Raw genomic sequence first — 15,315 nt, 5'->3', positions numbered from 1 at the left:
CCTTCAATTGGAATCCAGAAAGAAAGACAGTATACTACCCTTTGGTATACTTCCAGCAGTGTGCACGTGGTCACCTTCACTTTTGAGTATTGTGACATTGTGGACTGTTCATCAATTGATATCCCAAGGCTGTGCCATTGGTCCTCAGAGATTCCTAAAACTAAAGACATATGTATATATATGTGTTACTGACTCACGTTGGGGGGATAAGTGTGCATTCTGGGGAGCGGTAGGGTGGAATATTGATACTGACTGGGCTTATAAACCAGAAAGTACTCTGAAAAAAAAGTGGACCAAAATGGTAAATCACTGCTTATTCATAGGACCCTTCGTAAGGTTGGAAACTGTTATAGGAAAAGTGTTCCTGCACAAATTATTGAACTTTCTCTTACTATTGACAACTCTAGACCTACTGATGAAGGTATGTACATTATGGGCATGTGGTTTAAGGGTGGGTCTAGCTATCCGACCCATCAGTTTTTCTTACGGGATCTATCTACCTCCTCTAATTTTACCTATCCCCTTAGTGCACTGTGGTGTTCTAAATACCTTTTTGCTGCCTGGACAGAAAAAGCTTGATATTGCTGTTACCATCTATAAGGGTAATTACACATGTCATGTTTCTAATCTGACACAGGGTATTTTTGATCCGCATGTATACATAGATGCTATAGGGGTCCCAAGAGGGGTCCCAGATGAATTTAAGGCCCAAGATCAGGTTAAGGCTGGGTTTGAGTTCCTTATTCCCTTTGTTACTATTAATTAAATTTATTATAATCAGCAATGCTTTGTGAACTACTCTAGGGACGCCTTGCAAAGTATTGCTGATCAATTAGGCTCCACTTCTCAGATGGTTTTCAAAATCGCATGGCCCTGGATATGATTCTAGCTGAGAAGAGGGGTGTCTGTAAAATTCTTCCCAGTACTTTATCGTGTTGCACTTTTATTCCTGACAATACAGGTCCTACAGGAAAGGTTACTATGGCCATTCAGAAATTAGCAGACCTCTTTCCTGAGCTCAAATGTAACTCTGGTTTATCTAATTCTTAGGATCAGTACTTTAGTTGAATGCAGGGTTGGGTAAAAGACCTTTTTATTGTTATAATCTCTTATTATCTGCACTCTTGTCTCTTATGTAATTTTTCGCCTGCTCATGCACTCTGTTATTCGTATTACAGCTCTTAAAACCCCTCCTCAAGAGACATAAGTAGAGTATCTCTCCCTCCCAGCTCATGCTGTGCATTTATGATGTCATTTTCATGACGTAAGAGGGGATTGAAGGGACACGTGTAGTTTTCCTTAGGCTGTGTTTGAAGCTGTAAATCCAGACACTGTTTGCCTTCTCTTGCTGAAATACTGCAAGGCCATTTTATGTTTGAGAAGATGTGTTCTTATCTTGTTGTGAAGTGAATTCAATTGTTTTCATAGCTGTATTTGCAAGCAGCTTTAGATAAGCAAAAAGCCCTGCTGACCAAAGCACCCTTTGGACTTCAGCCTTTAGATAGAAAGATGCTTATTATTTCTTTAAAGTTTCATGTGACCTGTGTCCATATATGGTTTGTATTTATGTCACATGCTGACGACATTGACTCATGTAAAATAATATAAAAGAGTTGTAAAGCTGACAATAAACTGGACATGTTTGGGAGATAATTTCTTGTCTCTAAGATACTGTCCCCAGATGCATCTGTCTTGCTAATGACAGAAAGAGTGTGGGGCAGTAATTGGGACCTAATCCTTTTCACTGTTTAAATACAAGTAGTAACGTAGTAAATGACAGCAGAAAAAGACCTAAACTAGGGGTTTCCAACCTGCGGCCCTGTGAATTATTTTGTGCGGTCCCGGTCGAAGGCGATGCAGTGTTTTCTTTTGCTGCCCCCCGGTGTTTACCTTCTTGTCGGCTTCCTTCTGTGTCTTGCTGCAGTGTTTGCGCATTTGTGCAGCCCCCAGAAACATTTTTTTGGGCCAATGCAGCCCAGGGAAGCCAAAAGGTTGGACACCCCTGACCTAAACGGTTCATTCAGTCTGCCCATTAGATACATTATAAATTCACAATTAAATTGTCTTTTTTCTTTGCTATTTCTGGGCCACAGACCGTAAAGTCCACTCGGTACTGTCCTTAGGTTCCAACTACTGGAGTTCCTGTCGAAGCTCACACCAGCCTATCCAAACCATCTTGTGTTTCTGGGATATAAATCGTAAAGTCTGCCCGGCAACATCCTCATGGTCCAGGTTATTGGAGTTCCCATGTTTGTCTGGCTTGAATAGACTGTAAGCTCTGTTGGGCAAGGTCAGGACTGTCTCTTACACATTTGTGTACATCTAGTAGTGAGAAAGAAATTATTAATAGTAGTGTAGTAGTAGAAGTAATAACAGTAGTAAGCAGTGGCATTAATCCTATGATTCAAACAACAAATAGGCAGCACTAAAGTACAAATTCTATGGGTAAATAAGAACTGATTTCTACACAGAATACTACACCTCAGTGACATACAAAACGCAGGTAGACTCTTAACAAATACAGAACAAAGGATGTAAAATATACATATGAACAAGAAAAATATGAACTGGGAATCCAAGAAGTCAAACTCATCATGAGCCACAACATGAGAGGAGGGGAGATATGATTAAAGTCTACAAAATCCTGAGTGGAGTAGAATGGGTACAGGTGGATTGATTTTTCAGTCCTTCAAAAATGACAAAGACTAGGGGACACTTGATGAAGTTACAGTGAAATACTTTTAAAACCAATAGGAGGAAATTTTTTTTTCACTGAGAGAATAGTTAAGCTCTGGAACGCGTTGCCAGAGGATGTGGTAAGAGCGGATAGCGTAGCTGGTTTTAAGAAGGTTTGGATATTTTCCTGAAGGAAAAGTCTATAGTCTGCTATTGAGAAAGACATGGTGGAAACCACTGCTTGCCCTGGATCGGTAGAATGGAGTGTTGCTACTCCTTGGGTTTTTTTTTAAATAACAGCTTTTATTGAGATACACCTCAAACATAACATAAACATATAGAATACAGCAGCAAGAAAATAAAGTGCAAGCAACCACACTCCAAACAACACCCAAAGTGTAGTCAAGCACAAATACAAATGTAATCCCCCCAATCTAACAATAACAAACTGCAAAACCCACCTAGACGCAGTCAAATTCCCCCCCCCCCCCACCCACCTCCCAGGGACAAAACACAATTCCCACAACACCCAATTAGGTCGAGAAGCATCCAAAACCAGAATAGAAAAAACCCAAAAATGGAATAGGGATATAAATAGAGGTTCCCCCTAGTCGCCGCCATCCCAGTCCAGCCCCATGGTCAACTCAGTGCCCCAATCCACCCCTGCCACTGATCCCCACAGAAGCCCAAAATCTGCGCCAAATATGAGCATAGCCATGGAGTTTACCATGGCGTAGGGCTGTTAAGTGGTAAAGAAGTTGCCAAGTAAGCAAACGATGCTCCACCATGGCCCACGTGGGAGGGAGCACCTGGTTCCAAAGGGAGGCAATAGCTAATCTAGCAGCAGTGAAGGCCAACTTACAAAACATAGAATCACCCCAAGCTAAATCCAATTGATGCCAGAACAACAAGGCATGTCGCCAATCCACCGGAATGGGGATATCCAGGATCCGAGACGCCCGAGAAAAAATCCCAATCCAGAACCCAGACACCCGCCCACACTGCCACCACATATGGAAATAGGTACCCACCTCCCCACTCTCCTTGGGTTTTGGCCAGGTACTAGTGACCTGGATTGGTCACCATGAGAATGGGCTACTGGGCTTGATGGATCATTGGTCTGACCCAGTAAGACTATTCTTATATTCTTATGTTCTTAGGTATTTTCTCTTGTACTGAACAAAATACAAAAACTTCCAGAATGCACACTTCCCAAAGCTATAATAAACTATTTCCACACTCACTATCAAAGTCAATAAATAATTAAATATCTTTGTTAATCATTCAATTGTTCGTCATCATTTTCAAACCTAATATATATATATAAATATTTTGTAGTGACCTCAGTGGCTACACTCAAACGTCATATTTCATATAAAGTTTGAGTCATATTGTAGCCAGCCTCCTCATCGGCCACAGTATCTACGCTTCTTTTTGGATCGGCCAGCCCAGTCGGCAGGCAGACATGTACTGGGGCAGAAGAGAAGGAGAGAAAGATCTTAGAAGCCCTAGTTTAGGGGGTGAAGGCAGAGAGATAAACTGTTTTTATCTGTATTCTGTACAGTGGCGTAGCAAGGGTGAGAGGCACCTGGAGCAGTGGTGCCCCTCCCCCTCCCGCTTTCCTGTACCTTTTTAACTTTCCCAGTGTGAGCATCACCACCAACTTGTTGCTCATGCTGGAGTCGGCTCTCCCTCTGACATCATTTTCTAGGTGAGGGACCCAGAAGGGATGCTGGTGCGAGAAGTAGGTTGGGGTTGCTGCTTGCACCAGCAAAGAGCTAGAGGTACAGTGGTGGGCATGGGGGGGAGGAGAAGGGAATGAAGGCACACATATGGCGGGGGAGGACAGATGTAGGCACCCCCCTAAGATGGTGCACGGGGTGGACAGCCCCCTGCTCTCTCCTTACTACGTCACTGATTCTGTACCCTTCTCCATTGCAAATTCCAGACTTCGCTCTTTTCATCTAGCTGCCCTGAATTCCTGGAATATAACCTACCTGAGTTCACCCCCCTTCCCTTGTATAAAAGTAAACTGAAACCCAGTGGCGTACCAAGGGGGGGGGCGGGAGGGGCGGTCCGCCCCAGGTGCCAGCCCTGAGGGGGTGCTCCCGGCCTTGCCGTTCAGTCCCCCCCACCCCCGAAGGACCGCTCGCCCCACTGACCTTCCTGCACCACCTGTGAAGCAGCCCGCAGCAGGATCGCGACGTCAGCGATCCCTGAGCTGCTTGGGCGCTGCTTCCTGCGCCGCAGTCCCGCCCCTCCTCTGACATCAGAGGAGGGGCGGGACCACGGCGCAGGAAGCAGTGCCCAAGCAGCTCAGGGATCGCTGACGTCGCGATCCTGCTGCGGCTGCTTCATAGGTGGTGCAGGAAGGTCAGTGGGGCGAGCGGTCCTTCGGGGGTGGTGGGGGGGGACTGAACGGCAAGGCCGGGAGCATAGGTAGTGCTGCTTCATAGGTGGTGCGGGGAGGCCAGGGGGGTGAGAGGTCCTTCGGGGTGGGGCGGGCGGGCAGGCAGGTAGGCAGGCTTTCAAGGGGGAGGGGGGTGACAGGCAGGCAGGCCTTCAAGGGGGGACAGGCCTTCAAGGGGGGGGGACAGGCAAGCCTTCAAGGGGGGAGGCAGGCAGGCCTTCAAGGGGGGGGGGCAGGCCTTCGGGGGGGTGTGCAGACCTTCAAGGGGGAGGGACAGGCCTTCAAGGGGGGGCAGGCAGGCCTTCAAGGGGGGGGCAGGCAGGCCTTCAAGGGGGGGACAGGTCTACAAGGGGGTGGGACAGGCCTTCGGGGGGTGCAGGCCTTCAGGGGGGTGCAGGACTTCGGGGGGGGTGCAGGCCTTCAAGGGGGGGGGACAGGCCTTCAAGGGGGGGGACAGGCAGGCAGGCCTTCAAGGGGGGGACAGGCCTACAAGGGGGTGGGACAGGCCTTCAAGGAGGGTGCAGGCCTTCTGGGGGGTGCAGGCCTTCGGGGGGGTGCAGACCTTCAAGAGGGTGCAGGCCTTCAAGGGGGGACAGGCCTTCGGGGGGGTGCAGACCTTCAAGGGGGTGCAGGCCTTCAAGGGGGGGACAGGCCTTCAAGGGGGGGACAGACAGGCAGGCAGGCCTACAAGGGGGGGACAGGCCTACAAGGGGGAGACAGGCCTACAAGGGGGTGGGACAGGCCTTCAAGGGGGGACAGGCCTACAAGGGGGGGGACAGGCCTTCAAGGGGGGGACAGGCCTACAAGGGGGTGGGACAGGCCTTCAAGGGGGGACAGGCCTTTGGGGGGGACCCTGGTTTAGAAGTACACAGAGGGAAGGGGGTGTTCAAAGAGACGAGCATATGCCAAACTTTGGGGGAGGAGGAAGAAATAATGGGTCTGAAAATAGAGGAGAGGGAGAGAGATGATGGACCATGGGATTTAGGGAGGGAAGGAACAGAAAGGGAGAGAAATTGGACACAAGGGATGGTGTGGGGGAGGGATAGAGATACTGGATAGGAGGGTAATTGGGAAAAGAAAGGGAGAGATGGTGGACTCTGGGGTGATGGGGAAGGAGGGAGAGATGCCGGATGAAAGGGTAGTTAAGAAAAGGTGGATATGTGGAGGGAGATGAAAAAAATGGAAAGATACCAGACTTCCTGGGGAGGGAAGGGAAATGGAAAGGGAGGACAGAGTTGGCAGATGGATGGTTAGCATGCAGAAAGAAGGAGACCCTGGCAAGCAAGTTATCAGAAGAAAACCAGAGCCTTGGACCAACAAGATTTGAAATATAACCAGACAACAAAAGGTAGAAAAATTAATTTTATTTTCTGTTTTGTGATTATAATATGTCAGATTTGAAATGTGTATCCTGCCAGAGCTGGTGTTGGACTGCAAACGTGAGCTAGGATTTAACAGAGAGAGGAAAAGTCCTTTTTGTTTCTTTATTTTATTTACACCACAGCGCCAGTGTGGTTAGGAGAAGCCAAAGGGAATGAAAAAGCTATAAAACCCACCAGGAGTTTTGAAAAAAATCACCCAACTGGGCAGGAAAATCGAATTGAAAAACCAATTCAATAGGCTGAATCGAATCGAAATTTTTTTTCCTGAATCTGGCAGCATTAGTTTGTGCTACTGTCTTAGACTTTAGGACCTGGGATTGGGGAGAGATGGCATCCTCAGTACTTTATAATGCAAATGAAACGAGGATTTGGTCAAACTTTTGAAGGGTCTGCAGAAAAAAAATATTGTATAGGCCGGGGACATGAGACAGCAGGAAATGGGAACTTTTCTTCCTTCTATTTTTGTGAATGGAAAGGCTGAGGATGTCAGAGAGTTCAGTTAAAATATGTGCTTTATAAGAAAATATAATAATGTGTTTTATAAAGTTTATAGCATAGCTGGCTTACCCAGTGAGGTGTTCCTAGTGGTGGTGGTGGCAGCGTGTCAATGTGTTGAGAGGAAGAGGTGGTCTGGGAAATTCTGCTGAGCAAACTCCGGGCCCATTTCCACCCCCCAGTTAGTCCACTCCACTCAACTGGTTCACACACTGAGTGGGTCTTTGGGTGTTGTTTTGGGATCTCTTCCAGTGGTTTATCAGTATCTCCTTCTGGTCCAAGGAAGGAAACTTTGTTATCCTTAGCATTGACCTACAGAATATGTTTGTAACAGCGCTGCTTGTGTGGCATTAGGCTATTTAGTGATTGAAAGAAAAAAACAGACCTTTGCACATTTTTGCACTATATGGTGGGTGTATGAGGAGATTCACATTTCCTGCACAGCTAAGTCCATGTGAAGTTACCTTGTGCTGTATTTGACATCTAGCAAGGTCTCTGTTTGAAAGGAAAGATCTAAACTTAAAAATGAAGTGGCCAGAAGTTATGGTAAAAGCAGATAGTGTAGCTGGTTTTAAGAAAGATTTGGACAAATTCCTGGAGGAAAAGTCTATAATCTGTTATTAAGACATGGGGGAAGTGTCTGGATCGGTAGCATGGAATGTTGCTACTCTTTGGGTTTTGACCAGGTATTAGTGTCCTGGATTGGCTACCATGAGAATGGGCTACTGGGCATGATGGACCATTGGTCTGACCTAGTTAGGCTATTCTTATGTTATGTTCTCATCTGTAGGGGCCTTTGTTTTCACTTCTTATTTTAATGTATTTTTTTTCTGGGAACTTATCAGTGTTTTTTATAATGGGAACAAAAATGGAAGAGAATTAATGTGTGTGGGATGAGGGGGTAACTAATTTCTTCAGCTAAATAATTCAATCCACCTCAAACAGACATAGGAGAACTCGCACACCATTCACACACCCTCCAACCAAAAACGTCAAAAGAAAAAAACTGTTCCACAACCTCCTAGCCATTCGAGCTGCAACACTCGACCCCCAACTCTACAACCAATTGACATCGACCAGAGACTGCAAAACCTTCAAAAAGAAATAAAAACCCTTCTATTCAAAAATCACATAAAACCGAACTAACACAATCAGAACTGTCCCAAGAATCACCTGCAACTACTCCATATGTACTTCTGATGTTATGACAATTCAGACATAATTTATGTTATGTTATGTTTGGAATATAAGAAAATTTTCACTGCCTGTTTCTATTCTGACCATTTATTCCGTTTCATGGTCATTACAAAAAATATTTTTTTACATGGGGGGGGGGGGGGTGTCAAAAAATGATGGGCCCCGGGTGCCACATACCCTAGGTACGCCACTGCTGAAACCCCACCCATAACCTTACTCCCCACTGCTCACCACCCTAGTCAGCAGTTTAACCATTCCACCTAACTGTATCCCCCCACCGTTGGTCTGTTTAGATGGTAAGCTCTTTGAGTCTCTGTACAGTACTGGTAGCGCTCTCAAAATACTTAAATAGTAGTAGAAATATGCCCTGCGTGTGAGGGCAACGCTTGTGAATTGCAACTTCTTACAAAAGCACGCACGTCAGCATTTCTTAAAAGCATATCTTTTTTAAATAAGGTGTGTGCCCTGTCATCTCTCATCGTTTACATGACTTTTAGTTTGTTTAAGCATTGAGCGCCCACAGAAAGGTGCCGGGTTGCCCCACCCCACCCCTCTAGGAGGCCATTGTCTCCTCGGCAGCAGCTGCCAGGGTGGTGTTGTCGGAGCTTTTAAGCCTGCGGCCCGCGCCTGCAGGTCTGTTCCAACGGGGAGGCGGGGTTCTGGTGGGAGGGAAAGAGCCCGCGTTCAAATAGACCAATGGGTGCCGAGGGCTATGCTGACCGACGGGCAGGCTGGGCCAGTGGGTTGGCGCTGTCACATTGGAGGGGGGCGGGGTTTTGCGGTTCTACACGCATATTCAGTGCTCGGCCCTGCTTGTTTTCTGCGCGTGCTGTGCCCGGGGAGAAAGGATCCAGGGTTTATTCCAGCCTTCTTTGCAAATTCACCCTCTTCGGTTTTCTTCTCTGCGTTCCACCAGCTTCAGCTCTGCAGGCCTTTTGTTTTCATACGGAAAAAAAAAAAAATCCTCAGGCCAGTGTTATAATTTATTTATTATATATATATCTGGTTTCCTTTTGCCCCTCTAGCTGTCAATTTTCTTTTCTTCTTATCCCCTTCGTCGTTATTCACCATCGCTGATCTACTGGCAAACTTTCTTCCGCTCGTACCTCCATAGCGAGTGGCAGCCGAAAACCTGCGCAGCCTTTGAATCGGGGAGCTAGGTGGGGGCGATCAGCCTGCAGCGCTGCCTTTGCTTGGCTCTCTGTTAGAGCCCGATCGTCCTCTGCAAGATCGGGATTAAGGCGAACATTTTGGTGGATTTATTTGTAACACGTTTCTGGGGAGAGAAAGTGGCCGGGAAGGTAAGCATTTTTTTTTTTTGTTCTGTTCCCAGGCTGCCTGGGCCAGCCTTGTTGACCTGGTTGTAGACTATATGGGTGAGAGCTAGATGTCAAGTAAAGTACCCCTCCCCCCACACCTAAGCTATAGTAACAGAGACGTGGGGATGTTTTTGGCTTTCTGACACCCTCCTAAAATGGATTTAGGAGCTTGTAGCAGAGCTTATTTCACATGAGGGGAGCTGTCACTATGCACCAGGGCGTCAGGTTAGAAAACCAGGAATGGCTCATGGTCGCCCTCCAGAAAGTTGGGTCTTCTTGGCATGTTATGTGAATCGCATGAGTGGTTTTTGCAGGGGTCTCAAAGTCCCTCCTTGAGGGTCGCAATCCAGTCGGGTTTTCAGGATTTCCCCAATGAATATGCATGAGATTTATGTGCATGCACTGCTTTCCATGCATATTCATTGGGGAAATCCTGAAAACCCAACTGGATTGCAGCCCTCAAGGAGGGACTTTGAGATCACTGTTTGGAGGAAGGGTGGTGTTAAAATTCCTGCTATATTGAGGGCCCTTTGTGCAGCTTAGAATGCTGGAACTGCCCCAGGGCAGGGACATGCAGCAGTAGGGGGTCTGGGTTTTTACCTACATGCTTCTTCACAAAGTACAGTAGCTAGATTATTGCTCTGGTGGTGGTGATCTGAGCTTTCCTGACCTTGGGCTGAGATTGCTATATTAGCAGCACTTGACCACAGGGCAGAATTAAGAACTGTTTATAAAGTGACACCTTTCTTGCTACAAAGCAAGGATGACTTAGATAAACTTCTTCCAACTTTCACAGAGGAATGGAAACCTGTGTAACTTTTATTTAGGATGTAGTGGGGCATGTTCTGAAAGGTACCCAGCCCAGAATGATTCCTGTGGGTGCTTTCTGAGGCCTAGTTTCACTAACCTTCCCGATCTGTGGGCGATCCATGGCAGGCCGACTGATCCACAATGCGTCATCATGAAAATGGGGGTGAGCGGAGGCACGCCCCCCCACTGACCGCACGGATTGCTGGAGAGCGATCTTGACGTAAGCACAGACCATCATTGCCTGTAGATGGTCTACGCATGCTCTCCGCGCAAGGAAGAACTGGAAACTTTTTTTAACACAGCTGGAAGCTTAATTTTTTCGTGAGCCCGTGGTTTTAACCCGCGGGTTTAAAGCGGGGCTGCACTGCGGCATATTCTGGAATTTAACAGAACACGCCATAGTGCAGTCCTGCTTTAAACCCATGGAGTCGGGGTGACAAGAACAGGAGAGTTGGGGCAGAGAGCAGGGTTTTTGCACAAGCAACTGGTCCTCAGCAGTCGCTTGTTTTTGGATTGGCCAGCCCAGTTGGTGTGCCTGCATTTGTTCAGTGAATCGAGGCCCCTCCCCCCTCCTACTTTGCATGCCATTTCCCCTCATTTGCATGCACCAATCAGAGGATGATCGGCCACGAGGTTAGTGAATTGGGTCGGAGGAAAAAAGGGTCAGTACACGATCGCAAACATGATCGATTGGCTTAGTGAATCTAGCCCTAAGTCTTTAGTGGGAGGGGGGTTTCCTCACATTTGGTACCTGAAAATCCATCAGGAGGTGGAGTGGGGACAGTTTCAAACCACTTACTGTATATACTCAAATATAAGTCGGGACCCCCATTTCCCCCCCAAAAGGAGAAAAAATGATTGACTTGAATATAAGACGGGGGCTTAATATTCAAATGCCATGCATGCCCCGCCAGGATCTGATTCTAGTGTCCCCTCCCTCTCCCCTGCTAGGTTCTGCACCCAGCCTCCTTCCCTCCCTGCTCTACCAGGCTATGCAGCTAGCCCCCTTCAATACTTGTCAGGCTCTGCATCCTGCCCCCCCCTCCCTGCCAGGTTCTTCACCCTGTCCCACCTCCTCTTCCAACTCTGGTGGTCTAGTGGTAGGCCGGGACAGGAGAAATTCCTCCCGTATCGCGTCCCAGCCGATACTAATAATTTTTTTACCCCCCCCTTCCTCCCCCCGCATACCTTTTCTGTTATCCCTAGTGGTCCAGCGATGTATAGGCAGGAGTGAACTTTCCACTCTCCTTGCGCAACCTCCTTCCGGGCTCACGGTCAGCGGCACACATGCACGCAAGAGTGAGCTTCTTGAGCTACCACCCGGCCCTGCGCCACTCACTGAATGGCTGCCGCCAGTTCTTGTGGGACCTGGCGGCAGCTATTCAGCAAGCGGCGCAAGGCCGGGTGGGAGCTTGAGAAGCTCGCTGTGTGCTGCTAGGCCCAAGCCCGGAAGGAGGTGTGCAGGGCAGGAGCGTGGAAAGTTCGCTCCTGCCCATACACCGCTGGCCCACCAGGGATAACAGGAAAGGTACGCGGTGGGGCGGAGTAAAAAAAATTATTAGTATCAGAGGGGAGACGGGAGGGATCCCTCCTGTCCTGGCCTATCAGAGGTCTGCATCAAGTCCAGGAGGGGGGATCGGGTGATGACTTGAATATAGGACGAGACCGTCCTATATTCGAGTATTTACGGTACCTTGGTACAAAGTCTGAGGCCCTGTCATTCTAAACACTTTTAATGATCGACGCTAAACCAGTTATTACAGGTTTAGCGTCAAAGGATTTTAGCTTCTGTTGCACATAATGACTCTGCGTGGTCTTTTCCATGCTTCCTAGCATTCTTCAATAATGTTATGTAAATGTAGTAGAACAAGGTCATTAATATTAACATGAGCACTCTGGTCGATGCGTGAAATGAAGATCTGTCCTTTAATGCTCTAAAAGTACTGTCAGGTTTGGAAGTGTCGGTAGTATGTTAAAAGTGCTCATGTGTGTGAACCAAAAGTGTACACTGGTAAGTCTGGGCTGCTGATTGCATGAGATGTGGAGGTTCAAAAAAAAAAACAAAAAATACAGCAGCAGCATATATGTCCCACAAAAGCAGTGTAGAAAAAAGCATTTCCATGGTTTACTGATAGTTCTCTGCCCCTCTCCATCGGTCATGCATGCCTACGACGTAGCATTTCTTGGCGCATATGCACATTTATGTTTCTTTCTGTGGACTATTCTGCACATGTGTCAGTCAGTCACTTTCTCCAATGACTTATTGGATGGAATTTCCATGGACCTCCACGGCTCTCATTTGCATGCAAAGTTTTTGCAGCATCGCTAGCCTTTATCAAATCGGAAAATTCACCAGCACTACAAACACCCACAGATTTTAACAGTAAGTTCAGAACATCAGGGCCTCCAATTTTATAACAAAGATAAATTTAGAGGCAACATTTCCACCTATGAAAGCTGCCATGAGTGTAAAATACCCACAGACTTCAGCCCTTTTTTTTTCTGGAAAGTATGCATAGATATGCAATGTGAATTTATACATATTATTTTTAGTAATTGCCCCAAATGGACTCCTCCTGTTCCTGTATTAACGAAGGGCAGTTTTCAAATTTGCTAACTAACCTGTGTAATTAAAGTTGAAAACTACTTTCCCATGGTAAAGTCATCTGATTCTAAAGCAAAAATCTTTTGGATGATGTACAACTGGGCCCCAGGAGTCTGTAGAAAACTTGTGATGGTCAGGTCTAAGGGAAAGGTAGCTTAAAAGAAACTGCAATAAGCTGGAGGCTGGGCATGGTTGGAATGGTGTTCCAAAAGTCACTAGATTGGCTGAACCCTGAAGCATCAGAGCATGGTCCTTCTGTCCTGACCTGCAGTGTCTCCTTTACAAACTAGTTTGCGACAAATAATCTTGCTTTTCCTATGGATATCCCTAATGAATATGGCTCAGAGATATGTGCATACAATGGAGGTATGTAAATCTTTTCTGCATATTCATTAGGAATATCTTGAAAACCTGACTCAGTGGCCCTTGAGGACTGGGAAGGGAATGAAGACCAAAGACGTATGGGATCCTGTACTCCCTTGCTCTTTGCTCCCAGCCTTCAAATGGGCCACACTTTCAACATAAACCTAATGAATATACAGAAGAGATTACTACTTCCATTGTATGCAGATCTTGAGATCTGGGAGGCAAGAGACAAGGGCAGTATGCTCCTCTCTCAAAGGTGGTAGAGGAGCAGAGAGGACAATGGAGAGAATGGACTGGGATAAGGAGCAGCTTCCCACAAGCAGATCCCAAGCAACATAAACCAGGAGAACTGGATGGGAAACTGGTCTTTATCCTTTGTAATCTGCTAGTTAGAGTATTTTGTAGACTGGCATAGGAGCAGAAGGCAGAGAAAGACCAGCATGGTCCATCTAGTATCTAGTATCTTGTCTATCAATGAGCTCGATTCACTTACCTGCCCGATCCGTGGCAGGCCGACGAATTCTCAATGCAATGTCATGCAAATGGGGGCAGTCGTTGGCACGCCACCCACCGACTGCACAGATCGCTGGAGAGCAATCCTTGAGCATGCGCAGACTATCTTCCTTGACTGTAGATGGTCTGCGCATGCTCTGGCCCTTTGTGCCTGACAGAGCTTTTTAACATTTTTTTACGTTTACTTTACTGGTTTTTTTTTACTTTGTGAGCCCATGGTTTCAACCCACTTTAAACCCGTGGGTTAAAACCACGGGCTCACACTGCGGGGAAGGGCAGGTGAGTCGGGGCAGAAAGTATGGCGGCAGAGAGCAGGGCAGTCAGAAAGGACTTAAGCGACTGGTCCTCAGCAGTCGCTTATTTTTTGATCAGGCAGCCCAGTTGGTGTTCCTTTTTTTTTTTTTTTTTTTTGGGAATCGCGTCCTTCCTACTATTGGATGCCTTTCCTCTCATTTGCATGCGCGGATTGGATTGGCACAGAGGTTAGTGAATTGGGTCGGAGGAAAATCGGGTCGCAAAAGGGTCGCAAACCGATCGGTACACAATTGGTTTGCTTAGTGAATCTAGCCCAAAGTGGCTAGTTGTACCTTCCGCTCTCTGCCGAGCATACGCCTTTGTTTAGGATTTTACTTGCTGATCGGTGCAGATTACACCCCTCTCTCTGTCTTTTATTTTCTTTTGATCCCATCCTCTTGCTTTAGAGGGATCCTTTGTGCGTATCCCATGCCTTTTTGAGTTGCTACTGCTTTTGTCCTTGCCACCTTCACAGGGAGAATGGTTGAGGCATCCATCACCCTTTTGGTGAAAAATCACTAAAGTTATTCCTGCTTTCTGGTATGCTATAGATAAGTGATTTGTGTAGAATAGGGTTGACAGTCTATTCTTCCCCCCTCCCCCCTGTTATGATCCAGTCCTGCTTATAACATCACCTCTTGTAGATGGAGGCATTCTGCCTTTTGTAAAATCTACCTCTCCTCACAGACCTAAGTGAATAACCAGGACCTGATTGGCAAGTTCATTAAAAGAGAGATAAGAACCAGCTGCCTGCCCTTGTTTCAAAGCCTTGAATACATGTGGGAATTCAGAATGAGGACAATCCTTTTTATTATTATTTTATTTATAGCAATCAATGCAAATTCTAAAAGCAAAATGAGATTACTTGATCAGAAATTAGGATTACAGAATAATAAAAAAGAAAAAATAATAATTGGAGATTCTATAATATCCACTTTTAGTTTCCAGTACAAGATCCAAAACAGGGGCAATCTTACCGCCTGTAAAATATTGAGGCAATGAACCCCCTTCCCCCCCCCCCCCCGTGGCCTCTCCGCATTAGATTATTATTAAAGCAATAAACTTTAGGATAGCAGAATTAATATTTCCTCTAAATTTGATATGCTAGACTGGCACAATGCAAATCGCTAACTTTTCACCACCTACTGTAACACCAGGGCCTATTTCCTAAGCCGGTGGGCGTTCTGCTGGTGCAGTGTGTTGTTGTCCGGAGAGGTTCTGCTGTTCAGCGAACTGGGTGGGTGGAGG

At 46.7% G+C, this 15,315-nt stretch overlaps 1 protein-coding gene across 1 annotated transcript in view; it reads left to right on the top strand.

Moving 5' to 3' along the window:
• The first annotated feature begins 8,921 nt into the window (after window positions 1-8,921).
• Window positions 8,922-15,315, top strand: part of SUN2 (Sad1 and UNC84 domain containing 2) — a 155,411-nt gene continuing 149,017 nt past the window's right edge. Inside the window, exon 1 of the mRNA XM_033929464.1 lies at window positions 8,922-9,461. The gene's annotated coding sequence lies outside the window, so the exon portion shown is untranslated. The remainder of the gene's footprint in view (window positions 9,462-15,315) is intronic.

This window comes from Geotrypetes seraphini, chromosome 2 (assembly GCF_902459505.1).
Source record: "Geotrypetes seraphini chromosome 2, aGeoSer1.1, whole genome shotgun sequence".
Classification (NCBI taxonomy): Eukaryota; Metazoa; Chordata; class Amphibia; order Gymnophiona; family Dermophiidae; genus Geotrypetes; species Geotrypetes seraphini.
Note: the sequence above shows the minus strand (reverse complement) of the source record. Positions and strands in the feature narration are given on the sequence as shown.